Source organism: Ailuropoda melanoleuca, chromosome 5 (genome assembly GCF_002007445.2).
Source record: "Ailuropoda melanoleuca isolate Jingjing chromosome 5, ASM200744v2, whole genome shotgun sequence".
Lineage (NCBI taxonomy): Eukaryota > Metazoa > Chordata > Mammalia > Carnivora > Ursidae > Ailuropoda > Ailuropoda melanoleuca.
Window position 1 is genome coordinate 58,258,228 of NC_048222.1, and position 22,243 is coordinate 58,280,470.

The 22,243-nt window shown below is 37.1% G+C and overlaps 1 protein-coding gene across 2 annotated transcripts in view; it reads right to left on the reverse strand.

Annotated features, from left to right (window-relative positions):
* The window catches only part of SEMA6D (semaphorin 6D), a 605,120-nt gene that overhangs the window by 365,010 nt on the left and 217,867 nt on the right, over positions 1 to 22,243 (reverse strand). For both annotated transcript variants that reach the window (XM_034661020.1, XM_034661019.1), the window contains exon 2: positions 19,809 to 19,889. The gene's annotated coding sequence lies outside the window, so the exon portion shown is untranslated. The remainder of the gene's footprint in view (positions 1 to 19,808; positions 19,890 to 22,243) is intronic.

Genomic DNA, 22,243 nt, shown 5'->3' on the forward strand with positions numbered 1-22,243 from the left:
GCAAAAAGCACTTTGATTTGATCATTCAGATTTTTAGTTTTTCTAAGCTGGATTGTTTTAACTTGGAAAACACAGTAGTTCTCCCAAGAGATGCCTAGAACAGCTCATAATTTGGAGTGGTTAGTTTTAGAGCTGCTTTTCCATCTCAAGTGTGGTCACATGATCTTTTCAGCACGTTGGCTTGTTATGCTTCCTCTCAGACAAGGCTAGTCACTTCACCTTTTATTTATTTATTTATTTTTTTGGCTGATTACTTACTGACTGTGTATTTATACAATACATGTGTGTTACATATATATGTACTTTATTTCATGTATTTTATTTTATTACATATGTATATATAGAGAAAAAGGGGTGACAGAAAACTGTCAGCTTTTATCAAGAAAATTTTCCCCACCTTCTAAGATTCATCAGCCTAAACATAAATTGCTCTGTATTTGTTTCTATTGATTCATATTCATAAGCCATATTTATTCAGGGTAATGCTTTCACCGTCTCTTCTTATCTCTATATTATAAAAATAGAGGATGTAAGAATCAAATCTATATAGTTTTATAGAGTGGGCATTGGCTATTCTGCCATTTGTTTTCAATGAGGGCATTAACAGGTCAGACATTGCTCTTGGCTCTTTTGGATTCATTAATGATTTTCATGAACACCCCACTCTCCTCTTAAAGAAGAAACATCTTCTAGGGGTCAGTGGTCTCATGCATTGCTCAATGCACTGGAACATCACCCCCATGGAGCCATGTATCATTGCTGGTGGTCGGGGTGGATATTTAAAAGAATGAAAAAGAGTCATTATTACTTTTAGCACATTTCAAGGTTGTTTCAATGAATGCAAGGTCTTGTGCGTACACAGGATATTCATAAAATAACTCAGAGGCTTATTTATAATTATTATCCTTGTTTAAACAGAAACAGGAAGACATCTTTTAGTCACATAAGACGTCTTGACGTCAGAGGCATTTTCGACTATACTGTATCTGAAATCTAAACTGTTCATTTTTTTGTGCATGTGAATCAACAAGGGACAATGAAAATATCACACAGAAAGTATTTTTGTGGGTGCCTTTGGAATTGGGGTCAACATGATTCACTCTCATCCACATGCTTGACCATCAGGGGCAATGACAAAACTGTCCCTGCTGTCCATAGCTCCATCCATCCAACTAGGAAGATGTGGTTAGTGGGCAATCTGGGATCACTGTGGGAGGCCATGTTTGCTGAACAATGGGAAGAGGAGCAGAAAGAGAACTGTGCTTATAATGAGGACACAGAGCAAGGGGTAGAGATTTAGATTCAGAATAGCTCTATGCAATGTTAGAAAGGGATACGGATCATGTTTCAACTGGTGTTATATCAATACTGTGCTTTGAAATGTTAGTGAGATTCTAAAATATAAGATTTTAGTGTATTATTTTTTATTTAATTTAATTTAATATAATATGAATACCCAACTACATGGCAAAAGCCTCAGAAATCAGTTTTTAAAGAGGAGGCTTAAGACTCACATTACAAATTGCCTTACCTGTAAATAGCCATCCATCCTCAAAAGAAAAGCCTAGCATGAAGTAGTGGAAAAAGTGATGCCCAAACCTCATAGCCACAGGTACTTTTTCACACTAGAAAGTTACTATTGCCAGGTGTTCACAACATGAACCTGACAAGTTTCATTGAGTTCTTCAAGGGGAAAAAAAAAGTAAATATTTGGTTCAACCAAAATGATAAAAAAAAAATATTTTGAGACCCAAACAGAATCTAATTCATCTAGAGGTGACTGGTTTTTTAATAGTTGTGGAAATGACCACCACCTGTGATCCAGAGGACTGGCCGGAGTGATTTGCTTCATGAAAGGACTCAGTGGCTAGGGGTCCTGACCAGAAGAGCTTTGTCTGGTCTGAAATGTGCTTCCCAGGCAAGAGTGCTTGCTTCTGCTATTCAGCACCCTACCCCCACCCCATCCAAGACGCTATATTGCTAACATGGCAGAGGGATGAGAGAGAGTGAAGAATGGTGGCAGCAGCTGATATGGTCGTCTCATGTGTTTCTTTCTATTTCAAAAATTTTGCATTTTTACAGATAGTGAATAGAATGTGTACATAAGTTTCAGAAAGTATGTAGCTGTCTTCCAATGTTCATCTGGGCTCTGAGACATTACCTTGGGCCTGTGGGGAACTGGGGTGAGAACAGAGGCAGGGGGGAACACATTATAACCCTAAGAGGAAACATATGTTCCTTCTTTTCCAGCATTTTACATGTTTTCTTCCTGTCTCTCTGCTCTGCCTAAGCACTTCCAGGCAGAGACACATGGCTTTGACCTGCTACAAGGAAGACCCAGCTCACATTAGCCTGTCTCTGTCCCATTGTTTCTGCCCTTCCAGCTGCCTCATTAAAAACCATACGTATTTTATATTGGAGGAGACACAATTAACTTGCTTTTCTCAAACCAGCTCCTAGCCTGATGAGATGCCAAAGAAAGAAAAATACTTCCTGGATGATCACAGACAATAAGCAAAAAAACACACACCAAGAAAGTGATAGTTTGCAGTAATTGTGCAAGTAATGGGCCCTCAGGCAAAGTGGGAATGCTCCCCTTCACTTTTGCTGTGGATTCCTATGCTAGAAAAAAGGAATTCTCTTTTTCCCCTCTCGATAGCAGAGGAATGACTTGGTCTATGAAGGAGACTTTTTGGAGAATGGGGTAAAGTAGGAAAGGAAGAATAAAGATTTAATGCTAAAACCAAAAAATATGTGGCACACTGCACTTTTCTTACTCTCTCACTCTATCAAAGTCTGACACCCCAGGCTACTCATGGGAATGGTCACTAAATCAGGTTGGAAATCTCACCACAGGAGCCTCTCACTTGCAGATAGAGCTATATGGGCCCCTTATAATGATAGGCTCCAAACCAACATAAAAGATACTTTGGCTGTGTTATATCATTTAAAGGTACAAAAAAGTGAGAAAACTTTCCATGGATGTCCGCTCAATTACCACGAGGTAAGACCAGATCTTTCTAATCACTGGAAAGGTCAACTGGTATGGTCAGAGCAATCTGAGAGCTTTAAAACTCCGAGGGACAAGAATAGACACTTTTTTATTTTTTAAGAAAAATCCTCTTAAAAACACCCTTGAAACATTTTAGTTATTGATGGACTTCGATAGGACAGAGCATAGTGGCCTTGACCATACAATATAACAAAAGTTGATTCAGAAGGGTACCATCTGCCCTCTTGTATTCCTTTCCAGGCAGGTGTTTCCTGTAGAGCCAAGTGCTTATCACCAACGTACAACTTTGTTAGTGTTCTACTGCCTTACCAAGAAATACGCAGTAATGCAACAGCAGAGTATACTCACAGATGCCACAAATCTACGTCAAGTAAAATCCTCAGACATTCACACTAGATTTTTGAAGGACTGCCTAGATGTGATATTTCATGATTTCTTGGAATTTCGCATCGCTTACACACATAACAACACTATCTCACAGCTGTCTCACATTTTACTAATAAACTTCACATATCTTTATTTAATCCTTAGAAGAACCCTAACCAAAAAAGTACATTATTGTATAAGAGGGCTCAGAAAATTTAAGAGGCAGTCAGACAGGCAGTGAGTAGCAGAGCCAGCAGCTGAACAGCTCACAACTTCTAGTAACTTTGGTACTGTCAGCACTGTATCCTTATCACTGCTACCTCCAGGTTTCCTGCTTCTGGGAGGTGGGCAGGCCCTGGGCTCACCCATGCTCTCACAAACACTAGTACCTGCTCTGGATCTTTCAGGGTGGGAATGCTCTATTTTATCGGAAATGGTCTTCCTTTGTCCCTTCCCTCCATCCCTTTCTTCCACCTTTCTTTTCTCCCTCCCTCCTTCCCTCCACTCCTTCCTCCCTCCCTCCCTCCCACTCTCTTGTTTATTCATGCAACTATATAACACATCTGTATTGAGAATCTGAGTACCTACAATATACAATGTACATAAATACCAAGTGATGGAAAAACGAAAATCATGGCACGCATCTCATCCATTTTTAAGGACCGGTTCGAGCCCAAATCCACACTTGAAGACTTTTCTACCTCCCTATTTTTAGAACTCTTTTGCTCTTGTAACTAAAGTGTGCAGTTGTAACTGGAAATACTTTGATCTCCTGCAAAGCCTGTATTGATTGATTTCTATTTATACCATGTGTTCATATTAGCTTCGCGGTGAAGCTGTAAGATTTTTTTATTAATATGCACACACCATACTATTCATTTTATCTCTCATGTCCCTGGACATTTTATATTATACAGTATATAATATGTACTAAGTAAGTTCTAGTGCTTGATTTATTGGTACTTTGACTCTATTGTAATATGGCAGGTAGATGGGCCAATTTACACTTAAATTCACCTATTTATTATGATTATTAATAATGCTCAGCTTCTCTCTTTTTCTATATTTTTAAGGAAGGTCTCTTATGTAATCTGATAAAACATTTGAATCTTGGACCTCCTCTGAGGAGCTAATGATTTCAAAGTAATTTGTCTGAAAGCAATTTATTCAATTATCCTATTTCATATATCCCATTCCATTTTTCTTTTTCCCTAGGAAGAATATATTATTTCTCTTAGTTTCCTCAAAGAGGGTTGGGAAGAAAGTTTAGTAAATCAGAAAGGGCTCCGGTATTACAAGTAAGCTTTTCACTACTTCTGAGACACAGCTCCTAGGGTTATTATGATTATTATTACTAATTATATTATTTATGATATAATTAATCATATTATATAATGAACAACAGTAATAATACCATTAATGAGAGCACCACCTCTTTTAGAATTTGTATCCAACAGCTCTCTCGGTGTTAGATATGATATCACTATTCCCATTTCCCAACAGGCTTTAATGATATCCCCAAGGCCATATATTTACAAAGAGCAGACAATAATCTAAGTTTCCTAATATCACATTCAGCATCCTTTCCTATGTGTAATATTGTCCTCTTTTTTAAAATAAATGTATTTATGATATGTAAAGGATAATATCATTGAGACCAGTGTTTTCCAAAGTGTTTTCCACACAATCGTAATTCCATGGGATATTATAAAAGGTGGTAGAAAAAAGAGGAAGCCAATAAGTTTGGGAAATGCTAGGTTTAAAAACTGGTGAGCTTCAACATTTCTCAGAGCATCTACCCTGCTGTGACGTGCTGTGCTTCTCCAGGAGCGTGCAGTATCTCCCAGACTCATTAGACTGTGGAGCCTGTAACACACAGCACGTTTGTGTTCAGTGTCTCTCAAACTTACATGAGCAAAGGCTCATTATAGTGATCAACAACTCTTGGATTTGTGTCCCAGGACACATACTTGGGGCAATACTGATCTCTACCAATGCCTCTTTTCTCCCTATTAAAGTGTTTCACTATCAATTCTTTAAAATTAAAGGAAATGATGCTATCACTGAATATGGATCTTACTTCAATAAGATCACAAAAGAAAATGCAATATGTCTTACTACACCCTACTGGCATTTGAAATTGCATTTGGTACCTGACTTATTAATTTCTTTTTACTACAGTTTAACCTGTATAAAGAAGAATGTGATTTCTACCATTTAAACCCTATCGGTAAAACAATCTTTATGTCTTTTGAACTGAAAATATTCTCTTCGGATTTATGACTTGCATCTGGCAGAGAAAAATTATGTAATTTATACAATTCATTACCACAGTAGTAACAAGAAAGAGTCACAGCAGCCCTTAGGATTGTACAGAACAAATTTGAAACTAGCCCTTGCTAGTGTTAGGCTTCACTTCGGGAAAATCTATTTGGTATTATATGTGTGTGTGAAAGACAGGATTTGAGTTTCTATACCCTATAGGAAGTACACATCAGGGATGTGCTTTTATATGTTAAAAAGTGTTAATAAAAGACCAAAATCTATCTTTAAATATTTCCTTCTGAATTCCCATGCCTTTTAACTAGAAACCCTGGGGAAGAAAGATTTTACCAGCAATGATCCTGAGGCCCTATCTTTTTCTCTATAAAGATCACTTCCTCATGTGCCCCACATGGTAGGATCAGAACAGAGTTGATTCAATTAATCCAAATGATTCCATACAGGATACTGATTATCAAAACTGAATCCATTGTGTGTTTTCCCTTGCATCAGAAGCTCTTCAGGTTCTTGTGATAAAATGGCCAACCATTAAACAAAAAGAAAAAAACAAATAAAACAAAAAAAATTACAATTAAAACTCTTGCACCAAGCTATCTCAGGTGCTAGGTCAATATGTATATATTTCTGGAATTGGGGAACATAGCAAAAAAAAAATGCAGAAAGGATTTCAAGGGATAAGACAAGTAGACAAAACAACATTTATTATAATGTATATAATAGCATAAATGTGAGTTTTATATAGGTTCTTTCCCCCAATTTTTATAGAACACCTGCCAATAGCCATATACACACAAAAATCTCCAGCAGAGAATGAATAAAAATAATTAGAACAGGTGTTTATTGGACTGGGAAATTAGAAGGGAGAATTTAGATTATTCATTGAAGAGAAACTCCCAAAGGGTCCTTGGATCCTGTAAAAACTTGGAAGTGGAAGAAAAGGTCCCTTTACTATTCAAGAACATGAAACAAATTCCTATTGCGTTCAGGGAGAAAGTAAGGTGTATCAAAGCACACCACACCAGTACTATTCCAAAGGGTAAAAGAAATAAACCACAGAATAAGGAATTAGTGTTAATTAGCCTCCATTAGCCCATTAGCCTTGTAGGCCAACATGGAGGTTAAAGATAGAATTCATACATCTTATTCAGATTTGTTCCACTTACATCATATAGCATCATTATCAATTTTCCAAGGTATGAGAAGGTTTAACATTGACCAATATTGTTGTGGGGCATCTCTTATATACAAAGCGTTTTTAGACACCTGTGCCTAAGTATAATAAGTTAGCTTACAGCAATCTTTTTACTTAGAAGATGGTCCAAGTAAAAATAAAGAAGGACTAGCACTTCATCCTGACCTCTTCTAGCATTTATTCATTCCTCATATCATGGTTTATAGTCTCCTTTCTCTCCTATTCAAATGAGAGCTCCTTGTCAGTAGGATCCATCTCTGATTTTTATTTCAGGCTTCTTAAACTCTAGTACTTGCTTCACCCCAAGAAGTATTCAGTACATGGCCAGTGAATTAATGGATGAATAAATAAATTTAAAAACAAATAAACTGAAACACAGATAATGTCACAGACATTTACTCTGAACATATTTTCTAATTATAAAACTGATAAGACTCTAATTTAATCTAGACTTATGGTAGATAAAAATTTTATTCCACTAAAATTTGTTTTATTTCATCATAAATGATCTATCAAAGCAATTGAAAGCACAGTGCATTTTTAATTTTCAACACAAATTTCCTTTTTTTTCTATTACTTAGAATATATGCAATATTTTAAAGCTGCATATATGTTCTAATTTCTTCTCTTCATATTTCCATGGTACATATCTATTTTTAATTTCCAGCAGGAATTAGAGGTTTTGGCAAATATCACTCTTCTCTCTAGACATGGAATGTTTTAAATGCACTTTCCTAGATAGTACAGTTACTCTTTAAACAAATAACATTGAGCAACATCACAATTTAATAATACACTGTGTGCCGTTTGCTGCTTTAGATGTTTGTTTCCCTCTCTAGGCTTTCACTGATTTTCTGCTTAAAATTTAGTAAAACTGCAAAATTCCATGAATAGCAGAATCATTCTGAGTTTATTTTGTTATATTAGAAACAAGTGGAGACTCTGAGTTCCTGCCTGTCAATTACAGACAAACAACTTTTGCCTGGTCCCAATGGTTGATGTTATTTTTAAATAATTTTAGTATTATTTAGCACTCAAAGCAATAAAAGCACTTGCAAACAGTAATGTCAAACACCAGTCATTTTTAGAAAACTCCCACCCCCTATGCACACACAAATACTGGTTCCTGGCAAAGCAAGACTGTGAAAGACCAGAATTAGAGCTTGGTGCTGGATCCTTTAAGTCTGGGGAAAAATCCATACTCTAATTCAATTACTGCAGTGGTGAATATTTCATATACATCAAGACACACTATAGAATATCAAAAACATGAAATATCATTTCTCATTTTAGGAAAAAAATTGATTCCTTTATCCTGTGGATTTGTACTTGCTGTTTTCCTTTAGTATGTCATCTAAGGGTTTAATTATAGTATATGTTTGATGAAGACTAGAAGTTTCATTAGACAACATCCCAGGTGAGCTAGCAAGTATGTTATTAGATGTGCTTGACTAAGGAAGCAAGGAAGCAGATTTAGAATGCTTGTAAGCATTCAAATAATTCTTATAACAAGAAAGGCTAATTTTGAGTAATGTTTCTTCTTGTTTTAAGAATGCCTAAGAGAAGGTGATGGTAAAGAATATTTACCAATGCAGTAAGTTTGGGTTCTGGGCCCCAAGGCAGCTATATGTTTCTTAAATACACAAACACACTTGTAAGAACCTCCATCTTTGGTCTCCTGCAAACTAGGCACTGCTTGGGTGTTTTACTTTTATCTGAGAGTTCTATCATCGAAACCGGAGTTAGACATTCCCCAAGCATAAGGGGTGTGACCCATAATTCTATAATGTGTAGTATAACACACACATCACAGTGACTCAGAGTCAATCAGAAGGAACAGGAACTCCACTTACAGCACTTATTTTAGCAAAAGGCCAATCCTCACCTTTCATTTATGTGTCTTTGTTAAAGGCTGTTTTAGCCCAAGGGTGTTTTCTCCTCTCTCTTACCAATTTCCTTTGAGTGTTGGCCTTCCATTTCAACTGAGTTATTTTGATGATAATGTTTCCTTTAAGATGATTATTTGTTTAAAGTTCAAGCTAATAAAAGTAACTTACCAACTAAAAATATTCTGGGGAGCAGAACAACATTTTAGGATGTTAATTGCTCATGTTATCAGTCATCCATGAAACATATGCCGAAAATGCTCTTAAAGGTTCCAAAATGTCTCCTGCAGCTATAAATCTTTTACAGGTACAATTATGTGGGAACAGAAATAAGAAAAAGTGCACCCAACATCTGGAGTCAGATGGTTTACTGAAGTAAAATTACAAAATTAAATTTAAATGAACTTAATTAAAAAGAGGAGGGGATCCAATTCAATATGGACATTCATCATGTCCTTGTTGAAGTTTCTTCTAGCACCAGAAAAATACAATAGTCTGAATACAAAAGTTGGATAAAGCCTCTAATGGAGTGTGAAAAGATGACCAAAGAGGCACAGGCAGAATATATTCTCTTTTTCTCCCTGCTATGTTAATGACATGGAATACCCAATTGTTTTGAAAAGACAATATCAATCAAGAAACTGAGCTTGGAAACTTATCTGTTTCAACCATCTCCTCTGTTTAGAGTTTCACTACACATATTTTGTCACTTAAGGATGGCAATTACTAGGCTTAGTTTTTAATTCAATGAAGCATGATTGAGGACTCTAACAATATGCAGCAAAAACAAACAAACAAAAAACACCAAACAGGAAAGTGTTCCTTTCAAATCACCTGCCCCTTTAGTTCTCATTCTCTAAAACAATAATATTAACAAAACATATAAGCATGGGAGAAGAGTAAGGGGTAAAAAAAAAGAGAGGAGAGGCACACCATAAGAGACTGTTAACAATAGAGAACAAACAAGGGTTGATGGAGGGAGGTGGGTAGGGGATGGGCTAAATGCATAATGGGCATTAAAGAGGGCACTTGTGATGAGCACTGGGTGTTGTATGTAAGTGATAAATCACTAAATTCTACACCTGAAACCAATTTTACCATATATGTTAACTAACTAGAATTTAAATAAAACTTGAAATTTAAAAAAAGGAAAAAATCATCATCATCAAAATATTGACCCCCTTTAATACTGTGGTACTGAGTTCTTATTGCTCATTGATCAGTTTCTGTCTTCCTAGTTCTTAAACATTCTTAAACACTCTTCTTAGTTCTATGCTATGCTTATGTCCTGAGGGGGACATGTTAAAAAATAAGATTATATATCATAAAGTTATGTATCTATAGTTACATGAAAAGAATAACATTTAATTTAATTGATTGAGATTCTAGAAGAGACAGCCAATGTTATTTGGCAGGTTTTTGCTCCTTGGTGGTTCTACATATGATGAACATTGCTAGAAGTCTGGTTTATGAAAACTTTATACCATCATTTGATACTCAGATTCCGGTCATGTCATCTTTCCCTTCTTTTCCATAAATATTTCGTTTTCTCATACTTATCATTAGCATATTTCCTTCAGATCTTCCTTATCTAAACAAGACTCCTAACACCTCCCCTTCCCAACCAGAAAGCTCATCTAATATGGCACACATTCACTGGTCAAGTGGAAAGCAATGGTAAAAAATGCTTAAGCAGAAAAAAGGAGTAAACAGTGGAGGAGGCCAGAAAAACATAAACCAGGAAAGCTAACCAAATACCTGAGGCTGAAACCAAGGAGCACATGATGAATGTGTATTTATTGAGCACATACTATTTATAACAGTGTACTGAACACTTTCAAATACAGTAGAGAAGTTCACACAGCAACCCTGTGATAAGAGAACAGAGAATAATAACACTCATATAACTTCCTTAACACTGGACAGCTGGTAAGTAGCAAAGCCAGAATTCAAGTATCAGCCGTTTGATGCCACATCCCATGCTCTTACCTCTATCACATTGCCTCAGACACTGCAGGTGCTGGGAACCATATTAAGGGAGACTTAGGAGTATAACAAGAAGATTGAATCTTATCTTGACGTGGGGATAGAGAAATAACCAGTGGTACAGGTGAGAATGAATAATGAATAATTTTAACTGTTAAGAAAAGTTCATTCATCTAAATCATGTGTTCTTCACTGTCTCATAGAATTTTCTTCCCATAAAAAGTATTAAAATATTACATTTTAAAATCTTTGCAGTATCTCTACATTGTAGGAAAAGAAGAGAAATAGCAATTTATAATTCATAATAACCCCAATGGTACTGATGGTCTGTGTCACTAACTGATCCCATTCTATTCATAATCTATTCCATATGTATGTATTTTATTTTTTCAGAGACCTGAATACCTGCTTCTAAGGCCACAAACAGAAAACAGCTTTATTTTTCAGAGATATTGGGCCTGAAGCATTAGATTTAATTACAACTTGCCTTTTAGTCCCATAGAGTGGCCAGCTATAGTGCTCCAAAAACTTTATGACTATTACTATCCCTCCCCGGAAAAAAAACTGTTGATTTTAGAAGTGTCTTAGATGGTAAGAGTAAAAGTTAAGAGTCATTTATGATTTTGCTGAAGTTCTCAAGTGCGTTCTGCAAAGACAGAAAGTCAGGACAAAGGAAAAGGTCACTAGAACTTGCAAAACACATACCTTCACTCACTTCAGAGCACATGACATTGAAGATGAACAAAACTGTGGGGTAACCAGTATTTTAGAGAATGCACAGAATAAGAAAATGTAGTACTTCTAAGAAAAAGGGGGAGAACACAGTCATATTGGCAGTTATTCATGCACTAATTGTATCAAGGAATGGAACAGGCCCAGGGAGAAAAATGGGGAGAGGAGGAACAGTTTATAAGTAGGTTGATAGGGAAAAAAATCACAAACGTAGGACATTAAAGTTCAACAATGAATTCCACAGTGAAGTCTGTATCTGATGTGCCAAATACTGAGTGCAATGTTCTACTGGTAAAGGAATTTAAGGGGGTTCTTCTGATTAAAGATGAATCACCGGGTTCTATAATGATGAACTCAGAGGAAGCCAGCCCATTCAGTGTAAGACCACCTCACTGAAGACCACTGTTTGGCTCAAGTCAAGAGAGTATCTGTGTGTCCTGAGTCATATCACTCTTCTGAAAGACAACTGTCTCCTCAGCAACAGTCAAAGTGGGAACCTCAGAACTCTTTGTTCTCTTGGAAAGGTCTGCCTTACAATCCTTTAATCTTGCACTCAAGGGACATTACTCTCCTTGCCCTGAACACGTAGTACCACCACAGTCTGTGAGAGCAGTGGGACAGCTATCATCAGACCACTGCATGTGCATCGCCGTCGTCTCTTGTCTTTTCTTCTCTCACACCCATAGGATTTTGTTCACTACTTGTTCTGACCCTGGCCCCATGCCTCTTGAAACCCTTTCCCTGAACCCTCTGAGACATTAGATCAATCACCGGTAAGTCCACTTATTCTCAACCTCCTTTAGAAACTTCCCTTTCACTTTTAGCACCGGTTGAAACTTGGCTCACCTCCATAACACTAATTCCACTAAAGCCCTTCCAAGAGGTAGCTTTTCCTCTCATAGATCCCTATAACCAAAGAGGCTGAGAGTATGTTAGGTGCCCTCCTTGCTCTTCATTACTGCACCCAAAACTTTCTCTCTTCTTCACCTATAAACTTCCAGCTTTCATTTCCACATCATCAGGCTATACTACCCTCTACCCCTGCTGGTGCTTCTTCTACCATCCTCCAGTTGTTCCCTCCTCCATTAACTGGAATTTCTAGTGCCTGGTTCATGATCACTCTTTAATACTACTCCTATTTAATTTTTGGGCATTTCCATATCCAATGAGATGATCCTTCCAATATCCTATCGTGTCAGTTCCTGGACTTTCTCTCTTCCAAGATTTCATCAGCTATCCTTCCTGACCCACGCACTTACACAGTCTCACCTTTGACCTTGTTGTTAGCTATAACTGTAGCCCCTAAAAAATCTCCATTTCAAATATTCCTTTCTCTGATCATGAGCAGTTATCTTTCCGGCTCACCTCCTTTAACATCTCAAACCCTACAGTTCTGCCACCCCACCAGCACCTAAAATCCACTCTCTTAGTGTCCCTGAGTTTTCTCCCCCATGATATCTTCTCCTGCCTCCTTGCCAAGGATCATCATTATAATCATACTTAACTCCTTTTTTGCTTTGGCGAACTTTCCTGGTAAAATCATAACCCTTATTAAAGTCAATCAGGCAAACCACTCAGTGCCTATACTCATGCAGTCTGATTTGCTTGATGTTTGGTAGATAATCAAGTGAGAACTTCCACACACTCTCACTATCATATCTGTGCCTCTCCTTAACTCTCCGATTACTCTGGATAAGTTCCCTGTGCTCTCAGACAAGGTCAGCCTCTCCACTTATGAACAGACCCTTCTCCTGCCTTCTTAATAGAATTACTGCAGCATGCTCCTAAGTGGTCTCCCCACTTATACCTTGCCTGCCCACTCCATGTGTCCCCTTCTATCATCCACTCTCAGCATGGCAGCCAGATCCTCATAAAAGTACAAGTCAGGTCAATCATGCCACTGCTCTACCCAAAACCTCCAAAGGCCTCTCAGCTCGCTGAGTAAGAGCCAAGTCTTCCACAGCACCAATTCCCTACATGATCTGATTCCACATTGCCTCTCAGACCTCATCTACTATCTCTCCCTCTTTCACTCCAACCTCAATGGCTTCCTTGCTGTTTTACAAATATGCCAGGCACCCTTTTGTGTCACTCACTGTTCTCACTGCCTAGGAACCTCTAGATATCAGCATGGCTTGTTTCCTCATTTCCTTCAAGTCTTGTTTCAAAAGGTCTCAAAAGGTCTATCTAGGAAAGCTCTCCTAGGCCATTCTATAATTCAACACCTGTCCCATCCTGCCCTCCAAAACTCTTACTTTTTCTCTCTAGCACCCATCTATATATAAAATACATATGGGGGTATAAAATATATAAACACTACATCTTTTAGATTTGTATCTTGTTCACTGCTCATCTTTTCCACTAGAAGGTAATCCAGGAGGCAAGGGTTTTTATCTATTGGGTTTACTTCAGTATCCCCAGTACGATGCCTAGAAAGACCTAGTTGGTGATCAATAATTATTTGTTCAATGAATGAATCAACAAATAAATGGGTGTATGAATGACTAGGGAAAGAGAAAACCGAAAGTTATAATGTTTTTCACATGGAAAATTAATAAATTAATGCCTATTTTTACTATGAAATCTCCTGTGTGTGAAGTCAGGATTTGGGGGGATCCTAGGATAAAACAGTTGTCACAGTGATGCAGTGACAATATAACAAAACAGCTCACTGAGCAACACAAAGACACCAAGATTAAAGTAAATCCTTGAACAACTCTAAAATCACCATGTTTAATCTTAGCAGTAACTGTCGCTCCTTGAGGAACGAAATATTTGGTATATCTTGCCCTTTCAGTTTAACCTGCAGAAGTTTCACTTTTGGTGGTATCTGCTTCCTACTTTCTCAGACATTCTCCCTCTCTCTCTCTCTCTCTCTCTCTCTCACACACACACACACACACACACACACACACACACACCCCATATAAGCAGAAATAGTCTAAAAGCTGACATACATGGCCTAGGGGTAGTATGTCAGAACACATCTTTTTGCCTAATATTAGGATATAATCATAGTATGCCTACACAACTTATGTTTCTCAGCTTCCGTTGCCCTCCACACTCCCTAACAAACAGAATATTTATCTTTAAGCTTTCAAAATGTTTTCCAGAATCATATTTGTGCCCTTACAATATATTTTTATAATGTATCTTTAGATAGTTAATTAGAATTTTTTGCAGATGGTTGATAAGACACCAGAGAACACATTATTAAAACTATTGCTCCCCTTCCCCCTCAATTCTGTAGAATCCTCCAGTGATATATAAAGATTGTCTTTTATCAGAGGCTCTCAATCTATCCCAATTTTCCATAAGTCACTGTGCTCTAATGACATTTTGTCAGATGCAAAACTTAAAAATAAAAGGAGAAAATTCACTTTTGACTTTATTACACCGAAAGTGTCTGAGTGATAGATGGGACCACTGCATATATGGTGGTTGTTTGGTTCCTATTGTTAGTCATGGGTTATTTTGATCAGCTGCAAAGGAATAGTGGGTGACTGGAATAGAAAATCACTTGTCGTTTTCTGGAACTTCAGTGAAATGCGAATTAAAGTGGCTGAGATTTTAGAGACCCTACTTGAATTTCTATCAATTTCCATCATTTTGTGATCCCATTACTGGGAAGGGTCTTAAGAATTTCTCTTTGCTGATTATATCTCATCTCCATTTTTGCTTTGGGGAGAAGCAGAGGTCAATGATTGAAAAGAGAAATTATCTTTTGAGTTGGGAATACTGAAAATAATAGTATCCAGATCAGCCAGATCCCAAGAAAACTGTTTCACTGAGTTTTAGTAGTATGGTCTGCTGTGATGATTAAAAACTACAATTTTCAGGCTAATTGGGTCAGTTATAAACACGCAGAAATCTGTATGGAGTATCCTGAGATAACATTTCCCATACTTAACTTTATTCCTATCTTAATTCTCTTTGGTTACTCTTCCAGATTAGTTGCAGAATTTTGTGACCCAAAGAAAATTTAAATTAGATTCTAACATAAGGACAGAATGAACTATACCCAAGCTTGAAGGATCATTAGTTACTTTTGTTCTCTTAGTAGAATAAATTAGTAGGAATGAGGGTGGGTTTAACAGTCAAAGAAGGTAAAAATGATGCTACCATGTAGCTGGACATCTTGAGGCCAGGAAAGAGAAAGCGCACGTAGGTAAACATCTCCACAATGGTGAACTTTGGATGGTCAAATTTTATCCCTAAAAAAACTAAATGGGTGATACTCTTGGTTGGTATTTCATACGTCAGGCAATTTCTCTGACGCACATCCATTAGGTTAACATTCTTCTCTGGCACTCTGGATAAAAATTTTGACTACTATGCTTAACTTCATCCATTATTTATAGTCCCTAATTGCTTCTAACATTAGTAGATAAACTGGGAACTCCGGAAGATTTTCTGTAACATGTAATTTTTGGAATTTCCTGTTTATTATCTAGGTGATATTTTCTAATAATTATGGCTTTATTCTTTTTTAATTTAAATTCAACTTAATTAACATATAGTGTATTATTTGTTTTAGAGGTACTTTTGTGATTCATCAGTTGCATATAACACCCAGTGCTCATTACATCAAGTGCCCTCTTTAATGCCCATCACCCAGTTACCCCATCGCCCCACCCACCTCCCCTCCAGCAACCCTAAGTTTGTTTCCTATAGTTAAGAGTCTCTTACAGTTCGTCTCCCTCTGTTTTCATCTTGTTTTTCCTTCCCTTCCCTTATGTTCATCTGTTTTTTTTCTTAAATTCCATATATGAGTGAAATAATATATTTGTCTTTCTCTGACTGACTTATTTCACTTAGCATAATATCCTCAGTTCCATCCACGTCATTGCAAATGGCAAGATTTCATTCTTTCAGATGGCTGAGTAATATTCCATTATATACATATGCCATTTTTCTTTATCCATTCATCTGTCCATGGATATCTGGATTCTTTCCATATTTTGGCTACTGTGGACATTGTTGCTATAAACATTAGAGTGCATGTGCCCCTTTGAATCACTATGTTTATAGCCTTTGGATAAATACCTAATAGTGCAATTGCTGGGTCATAGGCAGCCCTATTTTTAACTTTTTGAGGAACCTCCATACTGTTTTCCAAAGTGGCTGCACCAGTTTGAATTCCCACCAACAGTGTAAGAGGGTTCCCCTTTCTCCACATCCTCGCCAACATCTGTTGTTTCCTTAATTGTTCATTTTAGCCATTCTGACCTGTTTGAGGTGGTATCTCATTATGGTTTTGATTTGTATTTCCTTGACTAATTATGGCTTTATTCTTAAAGGACATGTGATCAACAGTTCTTTGCAGGGGCAAAGACTATGGTGTGTTGAAGCAAACTGTGTTTTTTGACCCAAGACACTTCCCCACCCCCGATTCATATTGACTGTCTATGTTTGTAATGAAATGGAGTCAGAAAGTAAACTCAGGGCTATAGGGGTGTGTTTGTCTTAGATATCAAACACTTAAAGCAGGATTTATGGAAGCAGAAGGCTGTGGGTCAATATCCAAAAAATAAAAATAAAAAACTGGATTGTAAACAAGTAAAGGACTTTCTGAGGTGTGAAGGAGAGGAGAAAGGAGAGTGGGAGGAGACAGAGAAGAAGATAAGGGGCAGGTGGATAAGTAGAGACTCTGGTTTAGTAAAAAGTATATATCTGAAAAAAATTAGAGGGAGAGAGGTCTGGGAAAGACTGATTCATTTCAGGAGTCAACCCTAGAGACCCTTTCCTCCCCATTCTGCTGACAGTGATGTATTGTAAATATTTCTTCATTCTCACCCATGCTCTCCTTTTGTAGTAACTCTAGGACACTGAAATTTGGGGTCAATGCATCATAAACACGAGAGACCAGTTCAGACACCAGTCAGAGGCAGTTAAAACAACTGACTTTTGTAGTTAACACAATTTAGAGAGAAATCAAATATATTAGAGCTCAGAACAACTGTAAGCCTTTGTTCAATGTGAAGGCATCCGTGACGACCTATTAAGATCTTTTTCACATAATTTTAAATCAGACAAGTGCTATTAATAAGGAATCAACTTTCTAGCAATACTAAGTTCTGTGTAATGATTTTAAGTTTCTCAAAGTGTTTCCCATTCATTATTTTATCTCCGTATAAAACTACAGAGGAGTACAGTGAGTATTAACCTCATTTTACAGATTAAAAACTAAGGCCCAAGAGTTAAATGACTAAGAGCTTGGAGGCAAAGAAGGAAAAAACAAACCAACAAACAAACAAAAAAAACTTCTCTAGCTCAGTCAACTATAATGTCAGGATTAGGATTTAGGTCCATTGATTCTTAAATCATTGCTCTTTCTATTATACCACTCTTCATCGATGTCTTCTTTCTCAAACAAGTCTGTCTGGTCAACAGAGTGTTCTCACATTGCAAAAGTGGCACAGGATTCAGTACCGCCTGGTTCTCTACAGAGATTAGAAGCTCCAAGGCTAGCTTCAAGAAAAATTTCCCATATCCCAAGGGACACAAATCAGGTCAGCATGATCTATTGGGTTTCTCTGGTAGGGTTTCACTCTTGATAATAGAAAATATAATTTGATATACAGGGTTCAGATGAAACTATGATTTCTGTGGTCCAGAAGTGATTGACTAGACCACCTCCATGAAGGTTTATTGTTTCATTAAGGCCAGTCACATGCATGTTTCTCCTACTTTTGTTGTTCTCCTCAAACTGTCCAGCCTTGGGGATTTTAAAAAGCCCTGTTCAGTTTAACTCTGGCCCTTCTGATATCTGAGATTTAATGACTTTCATTAGGATGTTATCTTGAATTCAGTGTATATATGAGAAACCATGACTTATGTATGGGAATTAGAGCTTGGTGGTAGTTCCTAGAAAACACATCTAAATCATGAAATAAAACATTAAACTCAAATGCAAAGTAATTTAATTTTTAAAAGGAATGTGGTATTCAGATAAAAGAAACCATAATAGTACATTCATTTACTTTTATATGTATGAAAGTATGAAGTTGTACTGTCATTTTCAGGTATCAGCTTTAAGTAATGCATCTTCCAGGCTATTTAATAATCATTCTTCCATTGTTCCATATATAGATTATGTGAATACAAGCTGTTAAACTAAAAGTTACCGCAATAATATAACTGAATAAAACAGCAGGGCAATTTGAGAGGAATATACTCGGAAGACTAAATTTGAATACTGAATTGCCAAAATATATCCTTTGAAAATTCACAGATATAAGGCCATCTGTGCTATACAAAAATGGACAAATAAGTTGGTTAAGTCACATTTTGTTCAACGTATCATGAACCTACTACAAAGCCACATGAAATTGGAGACCGAACACATGTGGAAAATATACTAAAATGGTAGCCATCTGAGAACTAAAAATGCCAAATATAGTCTCACTCTATGAAGATCTGGTTCACCCTGAAGTTCGTAAATGGAATGGGTATTATTACTGAATTTAACCTTTTAAGTTCAACAGTTCAGAGTCCAAACAATCTACCTGGGGCATAGATGATCTTGTTTGACTCCAGTTAACCACGTCATGGTACATTTTCTACTTTATATTTGAAATGTATCTAGACACTTTGTTCTATTCCACAAAATATGGAATGTTTAAATAATACTTTATTCAGCATATCAGATCTAAGAGTGTGTGTATGCACACATATATGTAAACACACACACAGAGTGGAAGACTTCTCTTTTCAAAACAATCTTCTAATAACACAATTTGCTATCCGTCTGCCAACATCTTCATCATTATGACTCTCTTTTTAAGAAACATCATATAGTTGCACCTCTGACACCAATAAGCATCCAGTATATCACCACACCACCGGCATCAAGCATTCTTCATTTTTATGCAATCACCTGATTGACTACAGATTTGATTCTTTTAGAAACCCAATCTCTGGGCCCATACTGAGTCTATGACTGCCCCCTAAGATATTGAAAACAGAATCACCTCCCCTTTCTTTTTCCCCATTGATCTTAACCTTGTCTCCCTTTGTGCCCTGATAATCATATCTCTTCTGAATAGACAAAATTTCATTTTTCAAAATGGAAACCATTTCTTCCACTTGGTCCAATTGTACAGAAATAAGAAAAAATCTTGATATTACTTAGTTTCCCTATTTTCACCAACCCGAATGATACTAAATTCAACATTTATGTATTATAGATTTCTCTTGGGTTTACTGTGTTTTTATAAAAGGTAACGGAATAGAAACCCATATGGGTCAAAAAATATTACATGTAAACAACTTCACTTTCATATATAGTGCAAAAATCCAGAACCCAGTAATATTTAATGTCTTTCATTGTTATATGTTTAAATCTTACCACGGCAGGCAAATGTGAAAATCCTTAAATTGCTGGCCTCGGTGTTCCCATGTCAACTGGCATATGCTGAGGTTGGTGATCCTGCCAAAAGTCAAAGGAAAACGTTTATGAGACAGAGCCTAATGGACGATTATTTTAATCCTGCATGTCCAGCACTGCCGGCAAGCTTGATTTCCGAATGCCTGCTGCTGTTTTAATGATAAGACCTCTTAAACACAGCTGAATGCAATGCACCAATGGATTTTCTTCTTTTTTTTTTTTTCTTCCCTAACTAGGAGACTGATTATGGATCTCCACCTGGATATTCCTATCGAGAACACACCATTCATGAATGCAAGCAAAAAGAATAATGGTGCACACTGCAGGGTAGTTTCAATAAATTGCAAAAGGGACACAGTTTCCATGGAAAGAAAAGGAACCAACCAATCTTAATGAAGTATGTGTTACATGACTGAAAAGTCTGTGGACAGTCTATGGGCCAAGCATTGGATAGTCCATGGCACCTGGGTTTTGACCAAGCACCTCATCAGAGTGAATACAGGACCCCAAGGACATCCTATACTCCTATTCCAGGGAGGCTTCCAAGTTCTCCCTATTCCCCTTAGAATAGAAGCTTTGCAGGTAAGAATGGACAGGTCTGACTACACTATTGGAATAGAGGGATTTGACACAGAAATGGCTATATAGAAACAGAAGGGATATGAGCCCAGTGGGAAACTCGAGAATCCAAAGCCTGAATACAGGAGGGTGAAAAGTAGATAAATGAACATCTCTAGGAGCTTTCTGAAGCTGCTTGAAAAACCAGAGAAGCCTTTGGTCAGGAATGGATGGTCCACTGGGCTTAACCCGAAGCCTGTGACACTCAACCGACTAGAGATCTTTAGGACACACTCTGGGGTTCCAGGTCTTTTGCTGGTGGGAGGGTACCTGACACATGTATTTCAAATGCATCTGAGTGACTCTGTAGCTTGATCCAGAGTAAGAGATATTCACTCATTTGTTTACCACGGATTTTTTTTTCTTTCACTTTCAGAACCAAGGTGTTTTAAAGTTAGAAAATGTCAGACATAGTAATACTTATATGGGTTTTTATTCTACCAGGGTAAGAATGTGCGTGTTAGTTTGCTTAATGCTAAGAGGAGACATAAATTTTATATTCACCATTTGCTAAAGTAATTTTTGGAATTATACACCTGATGTTTTTATATTAAAAACACAAAGCAGAACTATGGGAGTAATTCTTCAATGGCAAGAATACATGCAGTTGTGAAGATAAAAAGAAGTGTATATACTAAGGAATCTCCCTTCAGATGAGGTCCACAGAGAAATCTCTACATCTCTACACCCTTCACGGCGCCTATCATGGCATTAACCATACCACAGCCCCTTATTTCCTTGTATTTCAATTGAGGGGAAAAAGTATTTTGTTTGAAAAATGCAAGATTACAAACTTTAGCATAATACACTTATATTTTTCAAATATGCTTTCTGAATTCTGCATTACCTTAACATTTTAAAGGCCAAAGAGTCATTTAGGATAGACTGATCATTAGATTAGCATTATTAAAGACTGGAAATATTTGGGCAAGTATTGAGGAAGGCAATTCTTGAACATGAGTGTGCATAAGGAGTACTTGGAGGGTTTGTAAAAATATAGATTATTTGGCCCTACTTCCTAAAGATTCTGAAACAAGAGATCTAGGATAGGGTCCAGGACTATATATTTTCAAGGAAAACAGATCACCCTAATACACCTAACCCAAATATTCAATTTGAGAACTAATTAGGAGAGACCAATTTCAGACCCAGTAAATGAGAAAAACTTTCCTCTTTAACCAGCTCCTTCTTGTGTTTTCTGGCTACAGTTGAGCTAAGTCAAGCACTGAATTTAGCAGAAGTATATGTAAGAGGAGCAACAGCTGTGATATTTAAAAAAGGGAACTGGCTTTTTAAAAATCAGACACTGCCAACAACAAAACAGGTAAGAATTATTTGGAGAGGGATTTAAACCCAAACTTGTGTTGAGATGCTTTCTACACAAATGAAGTTATTAAACAAACAAACAAACAAAAAAGCCAAAGGCACACTTTCTCTCACATGTAGCTATGTTGCTTTTTAACAGCTGATTCCAGCATCTACTTTGAGTAATAAAGTGCAGCGCAAAGGCCATTCACCTGAAATCCTAGAATCACCACCACCACTTGCCTGCTTAAACAATTTGCAAATGTGATGTGTTCCCCTGTGAGGCATGTGCCCTCATCCCATCCCCACTCCCAGAAGGTCTGCAGCTGTCTTGGGATTTTTTTTTTTTAAGATTTTTTTTATTTATTTGACAGAGATAGAGACAGCCAGCGAGAGAGGGAACACAAGCAGGGGGGAGTGGGAGAGGAAGAAGCAGGCTCATAGCAGAGGAGCCTGATGTGGGGCTCGATCCC